We start from the raw sequence: 18384 nt of genomic DNA, 5'->3' as shown, positions 1-18384 counted from the left end.
GATGAAACATTTCAGCCAGTTGCTCTGCCACACAGACGTATTCCTTTTCATATTAGGAAACTGGCTGAAGAAGAATTGAGACACTTGTAATAACTTGATATCATTGAGTGTGGGGATGACCCTGCCCCATGGGTCTCCCCAATAGTTACTGCCCAGAAATATAAGCAGCCAGGCAAAATCAGGATATGTGTGGACATACACCTCCCCAATCAAGCCATCAAGCAAGAGAGTCACATTACCCATATTGCTGATCTTAATGGAAGCACATTTTTCTCCAAGCTTGATCTTACTGCTGGTTACCATCAACTTGAACTCCAACCTGACTCCAGATACACCACAACATTTCCAACTCATGTTGAAAAGTCAAAATAGCATAGTGGTTAGAGCGCTTGACTAGAGCCAGGAAGACCTGCATTTGAATCCCCATTCAACCATGAAACTCACTGGGTGCCTCTGGGCCAGTCAGGTATCTCTCAGCCTAACCTACCTCACAGGATTGTTGTGAAGATAAAAAATAACCATGTACACTGCTCTAAGCTTCTCAGAGGAAGAGCGGATAGAAATGTGAAAATTAATAAATTAAATTAAATTAAATTAAATTAAATGTGAGTCTTGGCCACATAAACATCGTAGTCTGGGCATTTCTTCTGCTGTGGAGATATTTCAGAATACAATTTGTGAAGTGCTAGCTGGATTCCCAGGTGTGCTTAATATCAGTGATGATATTTTGGTGTTTGGCACTACAGAAGAGGAGCATAACTCTCATCTTACTAGAGTCTTATGGCATTTGGAGAAGGAGAATCTGACAACCAAAGCACATGTGAATTCAAAAAAACCACTTAGGATTTTTTTGGCTATATCTTTTCCAAAGATGGTATCTCTCCTGAGCCCCCAAAATCAATGGCAATACACAATGCTGCTGTACCTGTGGCAGACTCATCAGATATTTGTGGCCACAGCTTGCCACAATTTCCCAGCCTCTCAACGATCTTACAACAAAAGATCCATGGGAATGGTTGGCTGAACATCAAACGGCTTTCACAGAGCTCTAGAATGCCCTTGCAAGTGATGCTGTCATGTCATACTTTGACCTCAACAAACAGACTGAACTTTTGGTGGATGCTAGCCCTGTTGGCCTGGGTGCTGTCTTCACACAAGTAGATCAACATGATCATATTTCTACCTTAGAGTATGCTAGCAAATTCTTTCACTCATAGAATGATAGTAAGAGCAAGAGGCACTTGCAATTGCCTGGGCATGTTCTCATTTTCATGTATACATTTATGGCGGTCTCTTGGCTAACAGGTATCATCAAGGAAGCCATAAAAGGGAAGAAGACTTCCTTCTGAAATTGGAAGGCCTGTACAAATGAAGAGAACAAAAAGGAACACAAACTCTGGCAAAAGAAATGCAAGTGACAATAAGGGAGGCCAAAAGAGAGTTTGAGGAACATTTGGCCAAAAGTATCAAGGGGAATAACAAAAACTTCTTTAAATACATCAGAAGCAGGAAACCTGCCAGGGAGGCGGCTAGTCCATTAGACAATGAGGGAGTGAAAGGGATTATTAAGGAGGATATGGAGGTTGCAGAGAAGCTAAATGAGTTCTTTGCGTCTGTCTTCACGGCAGAGGATACTGAGCATATACCTGTTCCTGAACCAGGCTTTTCCATGATGGAGGCTAAAGAACTGAGTAAGATAGAAGTGACAAGAGATTATGTTTTAAACTGTCTGGAAAAACGAAAGCTAACAAATCACCAGGGCCAGATGGCATCCATCCAAGAATCCTCAAAAACTCAAATGTGAAATTGCTAACTTCCTTGCTAAACTATATAACTTATCCCTGCAATCGGGCTCTGTACCAGAAGACTGGAGAGTAGCAAATGTAAAACCGATTTTCAAAAAGGGATCCGGGGCGATCCGGGAAATTGACGTCAGTTCCAGGCAAATTGATGGAAAGCATCCTCAAGGATAAAATTGTAAAGCACCTAGAAGAACAGGCCCCGCTGGGAGTGAACTAGCATGGCTTCTGCAAAGGTAAATCTTGCTTCACAAACCTTTGGAGTTCTTTGAGAGTGTCAACAAGTGTGTGGATCCAGTTGACATAGTATACCTGGACTTCCAAAAAGCCTTCGACAAAGTTCCTCATCAAAGACTCCTGAGAAAACTTAGCAATCATGGGATAAGGGGACAAGTACATGTGTGGATTGCTAACTGGTTGAAGAACAGGAAACAGAGGGTAGGTACAAGTGAAGAGTTTTCACAATAGAGGGAAGTAAGAAGTGGGGTGCCCCAGGGATCTGTACTGGGACCGGTGTTTTTTAATTTATCCATAAATGATCTAGAAGTAGGGGTAAGCAGCGAAGTGGACAAATTTGCAAATGATACCAAACTATTTAGGGTAGTGAAATCCAAAACAGATTGTGAGGAACTTTAAAATGATCTCTCCAAACTAGGTGAGTGGGTGACAAAATGGCAAATTAGGTTCAGTGTTGGAAAGTGTGAAGTGATGCACATTGGGACAAAAGAACCCAACTTCAAGTATACGCTGATGGTATCTGAGCTGTTGGTGACTGACTAGGAGAGGGATCTTGGGGTCGTGGTGGACAGCTTGTTGAAAATGTTGACTCAATGTGTGGCAGCTGTGAAAAAGGCCAGTTCCATGCTAGGGATCATTAGGAAGGGGATTGGAAATAAAATGGCTAATATTATAATGGCCTTATACAAAACTATGGTGCGACCACACCTGGAGTACTGCATACAATTCTGGTCTCCACATCTAAAAAAGGACATTGTATGTAGAACAGGAAAAGGTGCAGAAGAGGGCAACCAAGATGATCAGGGGCCTAGAGCACCTTCCTTATGAGGCAAGGCTACAACACCTGGGGCTGTTTAGTTTAGAAAAAAGGCGACTGCGGGGAGACATGATAGAGGTCTATAAAATCATGCATGGTATGGAGAAAGTGGATAGAGATACATTCTTCTCCCTCTCACTAGAACCAGGGGTCATCCCATGAAATTTATTGCTGGGAAATCTAGGACAAACAAATGGAAGTACTTTTTCACACAATGCATAATCCACTTGTGGAATTCTCTGCCACAAGATGTGGTGACAGCCAACAACACGGATGGCTTTCAGAAGGGTTTAGATAACTTCATGGAGGAGAAGTCTATCAATGGCTACTAGTCGGAGGGCTGTGGGCCACCTCCAGCCTCAAAGGCAGGATGCCTCTGGATACCAGTTGCAGAGGAGTAACAGCAGGGGAGAGGGCATGCCCTCAACTCTTCCTGTGGCTTCCAGTGGCATCTGGTGGGCCACCGTGTGAAACAGGATGCTGGACTAGATGGGCCTTGGGCATGATCCTGCAGGGCTGTTCTTATGTTCTTCACAGTCATAACTGATCACAAGCCTCTGAAACCTATGTTCAACAGTCTGTCCTTTCAACCTCCAGTGTGTATTGAATGCTGGATGCTTAAACTGCAAGAATATGATTACAGGGTCATCTGTTGCTCAGGTAAGGATGATCCAGCTGATTGCTTTTCAAGAAGTCCTATCTCCAGCACAGCTTCTGATCACATAACTACAACCAAGGCAGAGGCATATGTCAACTTTCTTCTCTCCCACACAGTTCCCAAAGCTATCTCTTTGCAGGAAATAGAGACTGCTACGCATTATGACTCTTGCCTCCAGATTGTCATTAAGACCACTCGCAGTGGTAAATGGAAAGCACTTTTGAAAGATTTAGCACATTTGACTTCAGAAGCACAAGCCACCATTCAATCCTTTGCCTATGTGTGTAATGAACTTACTGTCACAGACAATTATCTCCTCCTTCAGGGCACTCGTCTGGTTATTCCACAGGCTCTATGAAACTGTGCCATTGATTTGGCTCATGAAGGTCACCATGTGGTAAAAACCAATGCTTTGTTAGAGAGAAAGTATGGTTTCCTGAAATTGATACCCTTGCTGAACATTGTGTGCAATCTTGCTCTCTATGCCAAGCTGCAGTTCCTCAGAGTCACTAAAGTTTCTCCTCTTCCTTCCTCGCCATGGGTAGAGATCAGTGTTGATTTTTGTGATTTCCCCAATGGCGGGCATCTCTTGGTTGTCATTGATGATTATAGCCATTTTCCAGAGGTGGAAATGCTTACCAGCACTTCAGCTAATACTGTAATCCCCAAATTGGATAAGATATTCTCTTCCTATGGCATACCAGCTATTCTCAAAAGTGAAAATGGACCACCTTTTCAGTGCTCACAGTTTGTTCACAAACTATCTGTGATTCAAACATCGAAAAATCACACTGTACTGGCCAGAGGCCAATGGTGAAGTTGAGAGGTTCATAAAGACACTCAAGAAAGTTTTCCAGATTGCCATAGCAATCTGTGCCAATCTGAAACAAGAATTATTTCGTTTCCTCCACAGCTACTGGAGCACTCCCCACTGCTCTACCAATATGGCAGCAGCTGAAGTTATGTTTGGCAGACAAGATCAGACAAAACTGCCTCAACTTGACACTCCCTGTCAGGACACCGTTTTACATCAACATGATGAACACACAAAGAGTGCGATGAAAAAGTATACTGATCAATGCAGGCAAGTAACTGTACTACCAATGAAAATGGGTGATATGGTTCTAGTGAAAAACCTTCAGCCTTGGAATAAACTGTCACTGGCATTTTATCCTGCACCATATCAAATGACGGAGATAAAAGGTACCATGATCACAGCCCATCAGGTTAATCATAAAGTAACAAGAAATGTATCGCACTTCAAACCAATATAGAGCACATATCAGACTTTAAGTTCAGATGATGACGTCTCCATTCACCTAGTGACAGTGTCTGTAGCCCCGTGTGTTCCTGAGCAATGCTATCCACAAAGGAGCAATCGTTATTTGCAGGACTGTACTACATAGCAGTCGCTGGTCATGAATGCGTGGACCAACATTTTGATCTTTGTTCTTGTTTTATGCATATAGTTTAGTGTTCCAAATCTTGTTAGTGTTTTGATGGGACTTGTCTTTTATTTGGGTGAAAAAGAGGGATGTGGTGTTTCTGGTAAATCCATTCCTTGATACAGGATAGCTCTTGACTAAGGCATGGGTAACTGTGGCCAGATCTGCCTTCTCGAGAAAGGGACGCAGCTGGCGCACTAGCCAAAGCCATGCAAAGGCACCACTGGCCACTGCCTTCACCTGAGCTTCCAAAAGCAGAGCCGGGTCCAGTAAATACCCCCAAGCTGCGTACTTGCTCTTTCAAGGGGAGTGCAACCCCATCCAGAACCGGTAAAATCTCCTCATCCCCGATTGGCTCTCCTACTGACCAATATTACCACCGTCTTGTCCAGATTCAATTTCAGTTTATTAGCCCACATCCAACCCATCACGGCCTCCAGCCCCCGATTCAAGACATCCACCGCCTCCCTAGGATCAGGTGACAAGGAGAGATAGAGCTGATATAATTTGCATATTGCTGACAACTCAGTCCAAGTCTCCAGATGACCTCTCCCAGCGGTTTCATGTAGATGTTAAACAGCATGGGGGACAAGACCGAACCCTGCTGGACCCCACAGGCCAATGGTCATGGAGCCGAGCAGTAGTCCCCCAGCACCACCTTCTGGACCCTCCCCCCAATAAAGAACCAGAACCACTGCAATGTAGTACCTCCGATTCCCATACTCGAGAGGTGGTCCAGAAGGATACCATGGTCAATGATATCGAATGCCGCCGAGAGGTCCAGCAGAACCAACAGGATGCACTCCCTCTGTCTAGTTCCATCTAATTAAAGATGGCTTCCTTGTGCAATTTTGGCATTGTGGCCCTACAATTTTATTCTCTTTACCCAAATATATGTATTGTATCTGCCAACTGAGGAACATATGTCTGACAAAGTGAGTACAAGGCTATCCCTCTGGCATAGCAATAGCAATAGCACTTACATTTATATACCGCTCTATAGCCGGAGCTCTCTAAGCGGTTTACAATGATTTAGCATATTGCCCCCAACATTCTGGGTACTCATTTTACCGACCTCGGAAGGATGGAAGGCTGAGTCAACCTTGAGCCCCTGGTCAGGATTGAACTTGTAACCTTCTGGTTACAGGGCGACAGTTTTACCACTTCGCTACCAGGGGCTCATATTATGTGCCAGGGGCACATAACAGAGTTTTTGTACAGCTGTAATTGAACAAAGATAGGGGGACAAAAGAGGTGGGAGGTCAGGGCCCATCTTCACCTTTTTGTCCTCACTTTTTTGCTCCCACCTTGCTGCACCCTTCTGGGAATTTGTACCTACAATTCTGGAGAATCTGAGCATCTGTTTCATTTTATGTTCAAATATAGCCTGTACAACTCAAGTAAAAACGTACTGTTGGTCCCAGTCCTTGCTACAACACAGTTTTAGGGAACTGCACAGAAGATGTGTTCTGTTATGTGTCGGGAGACTGTTACTTGGAGGATGGCTGCATTTACGGTGGCAGTGGCTAAATGATATAGAACTTTTTGGAATGCAAGGCAGCAGACTTCAGTGCAGGCAATATATTGTAATGCAGTACTATAAAAGGTATTTCTCATATAAAATTCTGTTCAGAATTTTTTGTCTGTGCATTTTTGCTCCATATTGATTCTAATGAATAAAACAATCTGCATTTCTCCAGTAATTTTTAATTGTCATTATGGGTTGGTTTCAATGCTTGTGCATTGAGACCTGAGACAGTTACACAGTACATCCAAATTAAATTACTTAGAATAATTTATTTCAGCTATCTAGCCTAAAAATCTATTACAGTAGATTCTGTATTAAACTGAATGCAGTTTGAAAACTGCTGAAGGATATCACTTTTCATGTTGAAAGAGCAGCCAGTATTAACTGCTTTAACACCCACATCTACTACCACATCATTTAACACCCACATCTATGAGGTGAGCATGCTTACTAAACAATAAGTCCTAATGGCTGCATCCTGACTAATAAAACATGCATGCTTTGAGGGACTGTGGGGGCATGACAGGAGCCTGCACGCAACTTCCCCTTTCCCCCTGTGGGCATGCTTTGGTGGGCAAACTACTGAGGGTCAGCAACACGTTTCCAATCTTCCAGAGCCCTTCCAGAGCACAGGAAGTGCTTGGAACTCAAATAGCTCTTGCACAAAAGCATGTGCAGGGGAAATTGAGGAGTTGAACAAGGGCCCCTGTTGTGCTCTGCAGTCCTTAGAAGCGGGCACACTTAATTAGACAGAATTTCAGCCATTAGGACTGTTCTCACAATCAACATTAGGTAAGGAAAAGCCTCCTACCCAAATTCAGTAGCTGGGCACATTCTGAATTTTCAGTTGAATGTTAGATAAAAACAAGGTCGGAAGTGGGGAGCTTGATTGTCAATCAAGTCCCAGCTGGGCAGAACGATATCCCCACCTACCTTGTACAGAAGCTGGGTAGGGCACGCTTGTCCTACCCAGATGTGGGTTAACTGCCTAGGATTCTTCCATGAAAGTATCTCTTCCAGGCAATTCAAGAAAAATATTCCTAGGAAGCTTCTCATGCCCTAATGATGATTGTTTGAAATGCCCTATTGCATTTAATGGGACTTACTCCCTAGTAAGTGCATTTAGGATTGCAGTCTCAGGAACACTGTGAATGGAGGAAGGGGAGGGCAGAGTAGGGGCGGCCCTTTTATGAGGCAAGGTATGGCAGTCACCTCAGGTGGCAGATTACTGGGGCACCAGCAGCACAGCAAGATATTACTCAGTGTCATTATCACAACAGCTCTTTGGGACCAGTATGGCCCTTGTAAACTCTGCTCTGAGCACCTCTCCTCACACTCGTTGCTTGCAAGAAGGATGAGGAGAGAAAGGTGGAACATAGGAACATAGGAAGCTGCCATATACTGAGTCAGACCGTTGGTCTATCTAACTTGGTATCGTCTTCACAGACTGGCAGCGGCTTCTCCAAGGTTGCAGGCAGGAGTCTCTCTCTGCCCTATCTTGGAGAAGCCAGGGAGGGAACTTGGAACCTAGATGCTCTTCCCAGAGCGGCTCAGTCCCCTAAGGGGAATATCTTACAGTGCTTGCACATCGTCTCCCATTCATAAGCAGCCAGGCCAGACCCTGCTTAGCTAAGGAGACAAGTCATGCTTGCTACCACAAGACCATTTCCTTGCTCCCTGCCTCCCATGCACGGTCAAATCTTGCAAGGGTTCGTTTTGCAAGGGGCCTGGCTCCCACCAGGGGCATGGGACAAGGCAGCATTTTGTCCCTCACCTCAGGTGTTGTAATATCTTGAGTTGCCCCTGGGGCTAAGGTTCAATAGTGTGCGCCGAGATTGTCTATACCAGGTTTCATTTTTCCTCAGAAGAGCAGTCCAGTGAAATCAAGGAAACCACAAGCTTTTAGTGAGTAAGAAAAAAGTATTTTGCTTTGTATGTTCTATAAGCAGCTTGCTCCAAATAAATTCATTTTACTGTGTCTCCCATTTTAGCATTAAACAGCTGTGTAGTGCATGTTAAATACTCCATAAAAGTAAAGGTAAGCTGTTGAGTTGGTGTCGACTCATGATGACCACAGAGCCATGTGGTTTTATTTGGTAGAATAGAGGAGCGGTTTACCATTGCCTCCTCCTGTGCAGTATGAGATGATGCCTTTCAGCATCTTCTTGTATCGCTGCTGACTGATATAGGTGTTTCCCATAGTCTGGGAAACATACCAGTAGGGATTCAAACCAGCAACCTCTTGCTCACAAGGCAAGTCATTTCCCCACTGCGCCATTAGGTGACTCTCCATAAAAGTATCCTGCTTAAATCTTGGAAATTGTGTTCTGCATCCAATCTAAGGGGTTCTAATTCTGAACTCAGTCTGTGCTCTTCTACAGAATACAAATTACTTTGAAAGTATCACAAAAAATACCAGATTGTGCATTCAAGGGAGCCTGATTGATTCTTATTTATATGACTATTGACTGGAACTTTCTCTCCAAGACTGGTGCATTGACAATAAGAACAGGCAATTAATTAGAAAGCAAATGCTTACAATTCACCTGTATTGACCAGATCTTTTTGCTACAGCAGAATAGTCTCCCTAGAACAATGAAAGGGACCAAGAACCTCATTAGTTTTAAAACCAAACTGGATTATCCATTGTATATAGGTGAAAATCCTCTATGCCTGTATGAAGAATTCTCCATAGCTTCAGATCAAAACAAAAATGTTGTCCAATAAAAAAAAATAACCCTCTCTCTTATTTGAGCATCTCAGGGGTGCTCAAATTTTGGTCTCAATATGTTGTTGGACTACCATTTCCATCATTGGTGGGAGCAGTAGTTCAGTTCTGTTTACTTATGGTTGCTGACCAGAAAAATATATACATATAGCTCAAACGGTAACAATAAACTTATCCAGGTATTCGTAAACCTTATGAAATCTAACTATACAGATACACTCTTATTTCGAATTCTAATGGCAACAAGACAATACTTAGCAGCTGCATAAGTAATGTTGTCATCGCTGTCAGATAAAAGATAGCTAATATAGAATTCATCTGGGCGAACAGAATAATTTGCTAGGAGCACTATTAATTCATAACGAGTGTCCCTGTAGAAATTAGCTGTAGTTCAACAACATCTGGGGACCCAAGATTGAGAACCCCTACTGTATCTCTGTCCAACATGACAGCAATGACCTTTCCCATAGTGTACCTAATGGGTTGAAAGGGCACTTTTAGTGTTTGTTTGTATGTATGTAATGCTCAACTGAATAGTGTCTTTGAAGCAAAAAATTAAAATAAAATTAAAGACAAAATCTAAAATCTAAAGTGGTTTGTTTTAATTGTAAACTGCCCTGAGCCATTTTGGAAAGGCGGTATACAAATCAAATCAAATAACAACAACAACAACAACAACAACAACCAACAACAAAGATCTACAAATTGAAATTGAAAGGCTGTGGCAGAAAAAGACCAAAATAATCCCAGTGGTAATTGGCACCCTGGGTGCAGTTCCAAAAGACCTTGAAGAGCACCTCAATACCATAGGGGCCACAGAAATCACCATCAGCCAATTACAAAAAGCAGCTTTACTGGGAACAGCCTATATTCTGCGACGATATCTATAACAACAGCAACAACATTGACAATAAAATTCAGCCATCCCTGGTCCTTGGGAAGGACTCGATGTCTGGATAAAACAAAGCAGTCAATAACACCTGTCTGACTGTGTAAATAAATAATAATAAAAACAATAAAAACAAAAATAAAACACACAGCTTTAAAACAATTAAAACAGCCAGTAAGCTGATTCAGAAGTCAAGAGAACTAGAAATTACAAATTAAAAGCTTGCCAGAAGGCTTTTGCCTGGTGCCTAAATGAATATAAATAAGTCACCAGGCAAACCTCTCTAGAGAGTATTTCATAGGTGCAAGGAAGGGACGACTTAGAAGGTTCTCTTCCTGGTAGCCTCTCCTCACAGGCAGAAACATGTAATGGCTCTCTTTTATTTTGAATAACAGACTCATTTAATTTTAGAGTTGGAAGGGACCTAGGAGGTCTTCTAGACCAACCCTCTGCTCAGTGCAGGAATCTGCTATATCAAACTTTAGTAGGGGGAGAGCAACTGTCCCTATCCAGCCCAGCCCAGCAACCCTCCTTTAGCTGTTGCTGGTATCTGTCTTCTGTTTCTTTTTACATTATGAGCCCTTTTGGAAGAGGGAACAATTTTTTCGTTCCATTTGCTATGTAAACCACTTTGTGAACTTTTTTTAAAATTGAAGAGCAATATACAAATATTCTTAATAATAAATAAGAACTGGGCAAAGAGGAACCCTTTAAAATGGTGGCACTCTTCTCTTTAGCAGGGGATGGAGCAACTGTTTCTGTTTAACCCAACATAGCATCCCTCCCTGTAGCTATTTGCTGATGTTCCCCTTGTGACTCTTTTTTCAGCAGTTGAGCCTCTTTGGGATAGGGAACCATCTTCTCATTCCTTTTGTATGTAAGCTGCTTTGAGAACTTTTTATTGTTCCTGAGAAGTCATATACACATATCAATAACAACAACAACAACAATATCTTAGAAGTGCTGTCTATCTGAGCTTTGATGCTTTGGAGGAACAATTAACGATGAGTTACTCTCTTGTTGGTATTCATGTTTATATTACCATAACTCCAGTGATCCTAATGGATTTTCAACAACACAAAACTTGACCAATCTGTTATTTCAGGTTTACATATATCCCCTATTGTAGCACAATTTAATATTTTCTTGTGTGCTAAAGCACTAACAGTCTAATCCTATGCATGCTGCATTCTCAAAATTAAATCACAATGGCTGAGAACTGGACCAGCACTGCACTAGTGCAACAGTGCTGACAACCGCACTAACACTGCACCATTGTGAGAGGCAGGAAGGGGTGGTTTTTCCTGCTCTTCTGTTTCCTACCTCCCCAAAAACTGTTCCCAAGGGTTGTGCATCATGGGACTTACTTCTACATAAAAATGCATAGGCTTGGACAGCTAGTCTAGAGCTATAAAGGACTGGAATCATGATAGCCCTTTTTCTTTTACTGGAGCAAGGAACAGTGTTCATATTCAAACATTTGTGAAGCTTGATCCTGATGCAGTTTGAAGCCTACTCTGGGAAGAGCAGAAGCAGTTTCAGGAGGTGAGCAAGCTTTTCTAAACAGAACCACATCTAGCCTTTCCCCCCTTCAAACTAACAGGAGAAGGGGAGATTTTGAGGGGCTGGTTTCTCTTTAAGGGATAAGTCCTAGTGTGTGAGTTATTTGCCAGGGCTATCATTTGCCAGGGTTAGCAAACTCCAGTGTTTTTGTTTGTCTCTGCCTGAAGGTGGTGGAGTCAACTAGGGCTGTGGGAGGCACCACATTCCTTTGACCCACATCCTGTTTATTAGTTTGAAACCTACTCTTTATATAAGAGGGGAAGGCCCAAGAGCATAGCGAACAGAGCATAGCAAATAGTACGTTGGAGTTTTGTGGGAGTTTAGCGGGAAGTGTGAGGGGTTTCAATGCGTGGATGAGATGGTGGTGCCGGGAGGAAGGCTTTACATTTGTTAGGCACTGGGAAACATTTGGGGGCAAGCAAGGCCTGTACAAAAGGGACAGGCTGCACTTGAACCAAGATGGAACTAGACTGCTGACACTTAAAATAAAAAAAGTTGCAGAGCAGCTTTTTAAAAGACATCTGGGGAATAGCCGACAGGAGCTGGACAGTATCTGGTTCAGCAAATGCCATCCTTTAAAGTGTGAGGGTGTAAAAGAATCAGATAAAACAGAAGGGAACAGAGCAGAACCACATAAAGAGCAGAATGAAGGCTGTGCCAGCTTTGGCCAAAGAGCCCAAAGAAAAATAGTATACACCAAGTAAGAGATTCAGCGTATAGGTGTCTACATGCCAATGCCAGAAGCCTCCGAGCCATGATGGGTAAGCTGGAATGCTTGGTTGCTAACATAGAAATAGATATAGTGGGCATAACAGAATCATGGTGGAATAGTGAGAACCAGTGGGACACTGTTATCCCTGGATATAAACTCTAAAGAAAGGACAGGGAGGGTGCCTTGGAGGTGGAGTAGCAATTAGGAGTTTACTCAAAGCAATGTATGTTAAAGAAGGGATAGAATCTAACACGCTAGAAAACCTAGGTGGACTGGAGAGCTCCACAGAAACGCTGTGGGTGACAATACAAGGCCTGAAAGGAAATGTGCTACTGGGGACGTGCTATCGCCCTCCAGATCAAAACGATGTCAGTGACTGGGAGTTGCAGGAGGAAATCAGGGAGGTGTCAAAGAGAGGCAGGGCAGTAATAACGGGTGACTTCAATTACACAAACATAGACTGGGTAAATTCAAAGTCAGGTAATGACAAAGAGGTCAAATTTCTAGATATGCTGAATGACTGTGCCCTAGAACAGTTGGTCTTGGAACGAACCAGAGAGAAGGTAACCTTGGACTTAATCCTGAGTGGCACCCAGGACCTGGTGCAGGGGAGAGAATCACCAAGGAAGTCTAATACAGACACTTTGAATTTCAGAAGAGGAAACTTCTCCAAAATGAGGAGTATGGTGAAAAGAAAGCTGAAAGGGAAAATCAGGAGAGTCACTTCCCTCCAGAATGCATGGAGTTTACTCAAAGCCACAGTACTAGAAGACCAGTTAGATTGTATACCCCAAAGAAGGAAAGGTACCACAAAGTCCAGGAGGATGCCAGCATGGCTAACGGGTACCGTCAAGGAAGCCATAAAAGGGAAGAAGACTTCCTTCCGAAATTGGAAGGCCTGTCCAAATGAAGAGAACACAAAGGAACACAAACTCTGGCAAAAGAAATGCAAGGTGACAATAAGGGAGGCAAAAAGAGAGTTTGAGGAACATTTACCTAAAAGCATCAAGGGGAATAACAAAAACTTCTTTAAATACATCAGAAGCAGGAAACTATCAAAGATTGATAGACCTCCCCTCCATAAAGTTATCCAAACCCCTCTTAAAGCCATCCAGGTTGTTGGCTGTCACCACATCCTGTGGTAGAGAGTTCCACAAGTGGATCACACGTTGTGTGAAACAATACTTCTGTTTGTTGGTCCTAGACCTCCTGGCAATCAATTTCATGGAGTGACCCCTGGTTCTAGTGTTGTGTGTGAGAGAAAAGAATTTCTCTCTCTCCACTTTCTCCACATCATGCATGATTTTATAGACCTCTATCATGTCTCCCCGTGGTCGTCTTTTTTCTAAACTAAAAAGCCCCAGGTGTTGTAGTCTTGCCTCATAAGAAAGGTGCTCTAGGCCCCTGATCATCTTGGTTGCCCTCTTCTGTACCTTTTCCAGTTCTACAATGTCCTTTTTAAGATGTGGTGACCAGAATTGTATGCAGTATTCCAAGTGTGGTCACACCATAGTTTTGTATAAGGCCATTATAATATTAGCAGTTTTATTTCCAATTCCCTTCCTAATGATCCCTAGCATGGAACTGGCCTGTTTCATAGCTGCTGCACATTGAGTCGACACTTTCAACGAGCTGTCCACCACGACCCCAAGATCCCTCTCCTGGTCAGTCACCGACAGCTCCGATCCCATCAGCATATACTTGAAGTTGGGGTTTTTCGTTCCAATGTGCATCACCTTAGACTTGCTAACATTGAACCACATTTGCCATTTTGTCGCCCACTCACCCAGTCTGGAGAGATCCTTTTGGAGCTCTTCACAATCTGTTTTGGATTTCACTACTCGGTAGAGTTAGTTGTCATCTGCAAATTTGGCCAGCTCGCTGCTTACCCCTGCTTCTAGATCATTTATGGATAAATTTAAAAGCACCGGTCCCAGTACCGATCCCTGGGGGACCCCACTTCTTACTTCCCTCTATTGTGAAAACTCTCCACTTGTACCTACTGTCTGTTTCCTGTCTTTCATCTAGTTAGCAATTCCACACATGTACTTGTCCCCTTATCCCATGACTGCTAAGTTTCCTCAGGAGTCGTTGATGATGAACTTTGTCAAAAGCTTTTTGGAAGTCCAGGTATACTATGTCAACTGGATCACTTTGATCCACACTCTTGTTGACACTCTCAAAGAACTCCAAAAGGTTGGTCAGGCAAGATTTACCTTTGCAGAAGCCATGCTGGCTCACTCCCAGCAGGGCCTGTTCTTCTAGGTGCTTTACAATTTTATCCTTGAGAATGCTTTCCATCAATTTGCCTGGAACAGACGTTAGGCTAACCAGCCTGTAATTTACCGGATCGCCCCTGGACCCCTTTTTGAAAATTGGTGTTACATTTGCTGCTCTCCAGTCCTCTGGTACAGAGCCCAATTTCAGGGACAAGTTATATATTTTAGCAAGGAGGTTGGCAATTTCGCATTTGAGTTCTTTGAGGACTCTTGGATGGATGCCATCCGGCCCTGGTGATTTGTTAGCTTTCAGTTTTTCCAGACAGTTTAAAACATCATCTCCTGTCACTTCTATCTGACTCAGCTCTCTAGCCTCCATCCCAGAAAAGCCTGGTTCAGGAACAGGTATATGCTCAGTATCCTCTGCCGTGAAGACAGACACAAAGAACTCATTTAGCTTCTCTGCAACCTCCATATCCTCCTAATAATCCCTTTCACTCCTTCATTGTCTAATGGTTCAACCGCCTCACTGGCAGGTTTCCTGCTTCTGATGTATTTAAAGAAGTTTTTGTTATTCCCCTTGATGCTTTTGGCCAAATGTTCCTCAAACTCTCTTTTTGCCTCCCTTATTGTCACCTTGCATTTCTTTTGCCCGAGTTTGTGTTCCTTTCTGTTATCTTCATTTGGACAGGCCTTCCAATTTCAGAAGGAAGTCTTCTTCCCTTTTATGGCTTCCTTGACGGTACCCGTTAGCCATCCCCTGGACAGTGGTACCTTTCCTCCTTTTGGGTATACAATCTAACTGGTCTTCTAGTATTGTGGCTTTGAGTAAACTCCATGCATTCTGGAGGGAAGTGACTCTCCTGATTTTCCCTTTCAGCTTTCTTTTCACCATAATCCTCATTTTGGACAAGTTTCCTCTTCTGAAATTCAAAATGTATGTGTTAGACGTCCTTGGTGATTCTCTCCCCACATGTATGCTGAATTTGATGGCACTATGGTCACTGTTCCCTAAAGGGTCGATGACACTGACATGATGCACCAGGTCCTGGGTGCCACTCAGAATTAGGTCCAAGGTCACCTTCTCTCTGGTTGGTTCCAAGACCAACTGTTCTAGGGCATAGTCATTTAGCGGACAGTTTCTCAACCACTGGTCCCTGGACCGCTGCCCGTCCGCGAAGGGTTGAGTGCCAGTCCCTGACTGGGAGTCAACCCCCTCCTCCAAACAACTGCAACCAAGGCACTCACTTCCTCAATTTTGCACATGGCACAGAAGAGGAAGAGGAGAAGTATCACGGAGGCGTGGGACTCTGTTTCCTCCTTGCCTCCACGTGCTGCTTACATGGAGGAAAAGGTATGGCAGTGGGTGTCACTTGAAGGGCTGCTGGTTCTTGCACGCTCATTGTTTGCAGCCAAAGGCTGATTGGTTGAAACCCAGCTGCCTAGCACGGCCAAGGTGCCTTGAGAGGGAACGCTGTTTCCGTCTTTCATTGGTGGGGCGTTGTGGTCCCTCGGCCCCCTGTAACCTCCTGGTCTGCAATGCCGGTGGAAGAGGGTGGTCCCTTTTGTGACCTTGCCAGTGGGTGGAACCTCTGGCCGGGATCATGCCGCGGTGAGGGCTAAGCGGCAGAGGGAGGGAGGAGGGCTGCCTTGGCTTGCCTTGCAGCTATGTGCGGTCAGCATGTGGGACCACGTGAGCTGCGTGGCCCAAAGGTAGGCTGCTGTGATTGGCGCATGCAGGGGAGTTGGGAGGGGGATGCAGAGGCACACGCTGTGAGAGAGGATGGGGGAACACCTGCCACACTCTGGTGCGCAAGAACAGTGGCGGCAGCTCTAGGGCCCCGGTGACTTTCTGAGCGCGGTCTGGTGCACCATTGCCTCGCCCACCCTGAACAGTGCCTTGTCTCCCCAGCGAGAAAGACAAAGCATCCACCACTACAACGCCCCGCACCCTCTGCCATCTTAGAATCGCCCCCTTCCCTTTAATGCCAGGTCCCCACCGCTTTTCTTCACATTTTCTTTCACCGTTAAAAAAAACTATTCCCAGCGCCTGCCATGTAACCGGTTTTAAGGAGTTTTGGAGGAGCTGTGCGGGTTTCATTAGATCTGCCTCACAAAGGGCACATCTAAGAGCGGGATCCAGATCAAGCCAGGTGATCATGACCAAGCAGCACTGACACAAATGAGAGATGACTAAATTAATTTCAGTGGATGGTCCTGACTAATGTCGTCTTGATCCGGCACTGCGACTACACAACTCCTGCTAAAACTCCACCTCCATCATGAGAGAGTTAAACTGTAGACTTTGGGCTCTACTGACAACATGCCCAGCTCTCCTCTCCTCACTTCCTTTTTGCTTTGCTTGTCATCCAGCCTGATGAAGAGTTTTGGGGAATTCAAAAACTTGCTTGTGTGTTGGTTTCGTTGGCCCCATGCAGCTTTTGAATTTTTCTAATGGCCCAACATCCCCTCTCCATTGAGTAATCGCAAGCACCCCCACCCCACACATACTGGAGACATATTTGTTCACCCAGGCTTTTAGATTCAGGGGTTTTCAACCTTCGGTCCCAGATGTTGGTTTACTTCAGCTCCAATAATCCCCAGCCATAATGGCCAAATGCCATTGTGGTTGGGGGTTATGGGAATTTAAGTCCACCAACATCTGGAGACCCAAGGTTGAGAACCCCTAATATTCCATGTTTGCAAAAGATTCCCAATTTAATTATTTTAATGTTATATTATTTTAATTATAAACTGCCCAGAGATGCAAGTTTTGGGCAGTATATAGAAGTATAGAATAAAATAGATAGATAGATAGATAGATAGATAGATAGATAGATAGATAGATAGATAGATAGACAGATAGACAGACAGATAGACAGACTTAAACTTGACACTCCTTTACTAACTGCTGGTCCAGGAAACGTGCATAAAGAATGTAGCGGTCCTTGAAACTCTGCACGAAGAATTTAGCGGTCCTTGACTCCAAAAAGGTAGAGAAACACTTAGCGTATCTAGGAATTTGACCTCTTTGTCATTACCTGACTGTGAATTTACCCAGTCTATGTGTGGGTAATTGAAGTCACCTGTAATTACTGCCCTGCCTCTCCTTGACACCTCCCTGATTTCCTCCTGCAACTCCCAGTCACTGTCGGCGTTTTGATCCAGTGGGCGATAGCATGTCCCCAGTAGCACGTTCCCTTTCAGGCCTTGTTTTGTCAACCACAGGGTTTCTGTGGAGGACTCCAGTCCACCTAGGTTTTCTAGCTTGTTAGATTCTATCCCTTCTTTAACATACAGTGCTACCCCTCCTCCAAGGCACCCCTCCCTATCCTTTCTATAGAGTTTATACCCAGGGATAACAGTGTCCCGCTGGTTCTCACTGTTCCACCATGTTTCTGTTATGCCCACTATATCTATTTCTATGTTAGCAACCAAGCATTCCAGCTCACCCATCTTGGCTCGGAGGCTTCTGGCATTGGCATATAAGCACCTATACGCTGGATCTCTCACCTGATGTGTGCTATTATTTTGACTCTTTGACCTGCTGGCACAGGCTCCCGTCTGCGCTTTATGTGGTTCCTCTCTGTCCCCTTCTCTTTTATCTGAATCCTTTGCACCTGCACACTTTAAGGGATGGCTTTTGCCAAACGGAATACTGCCCAGCTCCCTTTGGCTGTTCCCCAGGCATCATTTTAAAAGCTGCTCTGCAACCTTTTTGATTTTAAGTGTCAGCAGTCTGGTTCCATCTTGGTTCAAGTGCAGCCTGTCCCTTTTGTACAGGCCTTG

This window comes from Hemicordylus capensis, chromosome 5 (assembly GCF_027244095.1).
Source record: "Hemicordylus capensis ecotype Gifberg chromosome 5, rHemCap1.1.pri, whole genome shotgun sequence".
Lineage (NCBI taxonomy): Eukaryota > Metazoa > Chordata > Lepidosauria > Squamata > Cordylidae > Hemicordylus > Hemicordylus capensis.
This window is presented reverse-complemented; position numbering follows the sequence as displayed.